The following is a 6044-nucleotide window of genomic DNA, read 5'->3' as shown; positions in this document are numbered from 1 at the left end:
TTTATTTATTTTAATAATTTTTTTTTTATGACTTACTAAATGGTTATACTTTATGCAGGTAGATAATTTCAAAGTCTACATCAGCAGCGGTTCATCTAAAGAAGAGAATTTTGACTACTCACATGGCTCATTAGTGTTTTAGAGTCCATGATTATAATTTTGTTATGATGTTTGTGTTTTGATTTAGATAGATATTATTTATAAATAATTTGCATGATTTGTTCCTTTGTTCCATCATTAACATGTAAAGATATATGGTTATACCAATTTCTGAATGAAGGTATGACTCCTATGGAACAAACAATACACTTTGCTCTATTATATTTTATGTATCTAATGTGACATTGATGATTATAAAGTTCAGATATTTACTCCATACTAGCCAGAGTGATGTGCCAGTATACTATGCAGGTGATCATCAAGGTCGCGAGATGGAATTATCATAATTTACTTTATGTTATCTGTGGTTGTTGCCATAGATATTGATATGTTCTATAATTGTTGAGTTCAGAAGTTATTATAATTATTGTTTGTCCATATTTTGTATTCGAACTTATGCGATAAATAGAAATTGCATAGGATAAACATAAATTCAGAGTGCAACCAAGGATAAATAAATATAAACTATTAGAGGATAAACATAAATTTTAAATAATAAACACAAATAGGCCTAAGATAAATACAAAGTACTTTCGAATAAATATAATTTTTGAATAAATACAAACTTTGAATACTAAATAAAAACTCTGAATAATAGAGGATAAATATAAATTCTAAATAACAAATATAAATAGGCCTGAGATAAATATAAAGTACTTCAGAATAAGTATAATCTCTAAATAAATACAAACTCTAAATAATAAACAGAAACTTCAAATAACAAATAGAAATTCTGAGATGGTAAACAGAAACTCTCAGGATAACAGAAATTCTATAGTGACAAACTTAACTTTTGAATTTTGAATTCAAGTTTGTGTTTATTAGTTTCTGTAAAGATAGAGTTTGTATCATACATAATTTCTATTTATTTAGAATCACTCAATTTTTGAATCATGAGTTTGTATTTATTTTAAAAAAATTTTATTTATCGAAAGTTTTTATTTATCAGTACAAAATTTATGTTTATTATTCGTAGTTTCTGTTTATCGGTGCAAACTTTGTGTTTATTATTCAGAGTTTATGTTTATTATTCAGAGTTTATGTTTATCCTCCGATAGTTTATGTTTATTTTTTTAAAATTTATTATTTATTTTTATTATTTATCATGGGTGGATCTAGGATCACTGAATTTAGAATCATGAGTTTGTGTTTATCTTAGAATGTATTTATTATTCACAATTTTTATTCATTATTCATAGTTTATATTTATCCATATAAATTTTATGTTTATTATTCATAGTTTCTATTTATTATTTAGAGTTTGTATTTATCCTCCTGGTTTGTGTTTATTTTGACATAAAATTTTTATTTATTATTCAGAGTTTATGTTTATCCTCCGATAATTTGTGTTTATTTTTTTAGGACTTATTGTTTATTCTTGTTATTTATCATGGGTGGATCTAGTATCGCTCAATTTTGAACTGTGAGTTTGTATTTATCTTGAAATATATTTATTATTCATAATTTTTATTTATTATTCATAATTTTTATTTATCCATACAGATTTTATGTTTATTATTTATCATTTTTATTTATTATTCAAAATTTATATTTATCCTCTCAATTTGTGTTTATTTTTGGCACAGAGTTTGCAAATATTATCGACATAAATTTTATATTTATTATTCATAGTTTTTGTTTATTATTTGAAGTTTATGTTTATTTTTTGATAGTTTGTATTTATTTTTTAAGACTTATTTTATTTTTATTATTTATCGTGGGTGGATCTAGGATCACTTAATTTTGAATTAAGAATTTATATTTATTTTAAAAAATTTTAAACATAGAATTTGCATTTATCATTTATAATTTTTATTTATTATTCATAATTTTTATTTATCCATATAGGCATTATGTTTATTATTCGTAGTTGCTATTTATTATTTAGAGTTTATATTTATCCTCTTAGTTTGTGTTTATTTTTGACACAAAGTTTATATTTATTATTTATAGTTTTTGTTTATCGATATAAATTTTATATTTATTATTTATAGTTTATATTTATTATTCAAAGTTTATGCTTATCCTCCAATAATTTGTGTTTATTTTTTAAGACTTATTGTTTATTCTTATTATTTATCATGGGTGGATCTAGAATCACTCAATTTTGAACCGTAAGTTTTTATCACTCAATTTTGAACCGTGAGTTTGTGTTTATCTCAAAAAATTTTTGTTTATCAATACAGAGTTTGTATTTATTATTTATAGTTTTTATTTATTATTCATAGTTTTTTATTTATCAAATTTTATATTTATTATTCATAATTTTTATTTATTATTCAGAGTTTGTGTTTATCTTCTTGGTTTGTATTTATTTTTATAGGACTCAATGCTATCCTTATTGTTTGTCGTGGGTGGATCTAGGATCACTTAATTTTTAACTATGAGTTTGTATTTATTTTTTATTTATCAGCATAAAATTTATATTTATTATTTATAGTTTCTATTTATCTGTATAAAGTTTGTATTTATTATTCATAGTTTATATTTATTATTCACAGTTTGTGTTTATTATTTATAGTTTCTATTTATCTGCACAGAGTTTGTGTTTATTATTCACAGTTTCTATTTATTATGTGAAGTTTATATTTATCTCTGATAGTTTGAAGTGTTTATCTCGAGAAGTTTTTGATTCGCCCTTGGATGTGCGTGCATGGTTGAACTTCTTGTTTGTATGCCTGCATGTTGAAGGCACCTATGACTTAATAGGAGTGGTCAAGGGACGCCCGTGACCTAATAGGGGTGGTTAAGTTTTCAGTGAATCATTCGTGTCATCTTGAAGGCATCTATGATTGTAAGTACCTACAATTAAAAAAAAAAAGAAGATGAACAGAAGCCAGGACAAAAAGAAGATAGATAGGAGGAGCTAGGATGTTGGTCGAGATTAAAAAAATTTTATGAACTTGAATCAAATCGGATGAAATAAATCGATTTGAAATTACATGAACACGAAAAAGAGGCAGCTGATTGTAGGCGCCTACATCCTGGTTGTAGGCGCTTACAACTAGAATGTAGGTGCCTACAACTAGGATGTAGGCGCCTACAACCTACATCCTGGTTGTAGGCTGATTGTAGGTGCCTACATTCTGGTCGTAGACGTCTACAACCAGGATGTAGGCGCCTTCCTTCTACCGATTTCAAATCCATTCATTACATTCGATCTAATCCAAGTTCACCAAACTAGTTTGGAATATTGACTTAAAATCAAGATCCTCGCTCCTCGCTCCACCTGTTCATCTTCTTTCCCTTCCGACCGTTTCATTTCTCTCAAAATTTTTAGCTCCCATCTTCAAATCCATCATACCATCTCCACTCACATCTCAAATCTCAAATCAAAATCTTTTCTCCACCTCCTTCTCAACCAACTTTGAAAAAGGATGGCTCCGAAGATGTATCTTCCCTAATGCCAAAGAGCAACCAGAAGTAAAAAAAGTAGAAGGGGAAGAGGAGCAAGAGAAGCAACAACTCCAGCTTCATCACCTCCTTCAAGATCATCTTCTCTAAGAAGTCTAGTAAGTGACAAAAATATTTTCTCTGATCATATTATAAATATAAATTTTCTAGATTCAAGAGATTCGAGATTGCAAACTTGATTAGAGGTATGGGATGAAAATTTATCTGCACAGCTGAAACTTCAATATTTATGAAGTTAGTTAGAGAATTTTATTAGAATATTTTATTTAGAAAAGATGATACTGTATCATTTTCAATAAAAGAAAAAAAAATTATTTTGATGATGAAATACTAGAATAAATTTTGAAACTTTCAATTGAAGGTGACCTGTAGGACAATAGAGAGAATAAAGCATAAAAATAGAAACTATTCTTGGGGTAGAGGACCATAGCTAATTCTGTAAAATTTATGGGTGACACTTAAATGTTAAAATGAGACTCTTTCACATTATTGTTTGCTAGATTATACAACCTAGAGCAGAAGGATTTAATAATATAACAGAGAGGAACTTAGCAATTATATATTATATAGTTCAATGCATCCCACTCAACCTTCCAAGAATGATTATCAGGGCTATGCAAGAAGTGATGGGTAGAGCACAGACATTCCTATTTTATGTCATGATTTTAACCCATATCTTTAAATATTATAGAGTGAGGATTCAAGGAGAACAATCAACAAAATTGGACAGAGGTAGCAAAATCAATAAAAGAGCCCTCAACAGAATGCACTAGTTCAAAACTGATAATGGTCAGTGGACTAGAAAGGATGAAAGCAGGGAATATGTTAAGGAGGATATTTCAGCTGAGAAAGAGAGACCTCAATTTAATAGAAGTGGAACAGGACCTTCCAGATCTATGGAGCTTATAGAGCTTAGAGATGTTGATCAAGTGAGGATGACTCCAGATGTGATTAGTGTAATTGCTCGAAAGGTCATATCTATTCTTCAATCCTTATCTTCAAGAGAGAATACTGCACGTATGGATCCGACTGGCACATATAGTTCTTCATTCGAGTAAAAATTGAACAATCTTATTTCAACAGTGCAGGATATAAAACATGATATTCGTAATTTGATATGTCGTATTGTGAAATTAGAGAGATATTCACCTCACACATATATGCAACATCAGCTAGACGAGGTTATCTGCACTCTTACAGTGCTCCAGATTACGATACAGAGAGAATCAGGTGGGATAGAAAGATAAAATATTCTCTCTACTGGATTGGCTACAGTATTATAGAATATTGCCTAGATCAGCCAACAAATGAATATTCTTGTTTCGAATCTTTAAGTCAAGATCAATCCAATCAGCCTCCTCCTAATCAGCCATCCTCCTCTAGACCATCCTCATCTATCCGTCGCTATCATCCCACTGTCCTAGCTGATCCTAAGGATGAGACTGTGTTGGCGTCATCTTAATTTTGTATGTTGTGATGATGTAGTACTTTATATGCTGTATTTTCTTGAATGTACCAATTTTTATTTTATGCTATGAATATATCATTTTTGCATCAAACTGAGTGGTTTACATATCCTCTGTTGAATGGTTTATATATGAATAAAAAAATGATGTTGAATGATTTACATATGAATGAAAAAATGATATAGCATGATGCATAGAATCATGTACTCACTTACCTCAGTTGTACATATTTTTGAATGAATATATGACTCCAAACAATATGATTTGCTCTGCTAGATTTTGTGCATCTAATATTACCTTGATGATTATGAAGTTCAAATATTTACTCCATGCCAAACTAATATTGCATGCCAAATTAAGATATTTACTCTGTGCCAAACTAATATTGCATGCTAAATCAAGTATGCACCAAATTAATGTTGATGTATTCTCAGACTTGATCGACTATCTTTATGGCTGTGTTGGCTAAGTTGCTCATTCGGTTGGCTCAATTTTCAACTGGATCGGCTCAGTCTCTTGGATCCTGAAATTTGATATTCTATGCTCTATTTTCTGTATTCACTCAAACTAGATCGGCTCAGTTTGCATAAATATTTTAAATATTATTTTTTAGCCTTTCTACTCTAATTTGATTTTTAGGCTAGACTTACCTTCTAAATTTATTAAAGCTCTTTGAAGATACATCTAATCTAGAGTTTTATCAGAGTTTAGCATTAGGATCTTAAATGGTGCTTCTTCATTTAGATGTTGAAAAATACTTGAGCTTCTTAAAGTTTAATACTATACTTATACTCAAATACTTTTGTTATCATCAAAATCAATCCAACATATAGCAAATTTATTCTAGGTTTATCATAGGATAAACACAAACTTTTCATAATAAATACAAACAGGCCCAAGATAAATACAAACTCCAAATAATAAATATAAATAAGTCGAGGATAAACATAAACTCCCAAGATTGCTCTGTCTTTCATGAATCCAAGATAAACATAAAGTACTTTA

Source organism: Elaeis guineensis, chromosome 8 (genome assembly GCF_000442705.2).
Source record: "Elaeis guineensis isolate ETL-2024a chromosome 8, EG11, whole genome shotgun sequence".
Classification (NCBI taxonomy): domain Eukaryota; kingdom Viridiplantae; phylum Streptophyta; class Magnoliopsida; order Arecales; family Arecaceae; genus Elaeis; species Elaeis guineensis.
The sequence above is the reverse complement of the archived record's forward strand: the minus strand, read 5'-3'. Positions refer to the sequence as shown.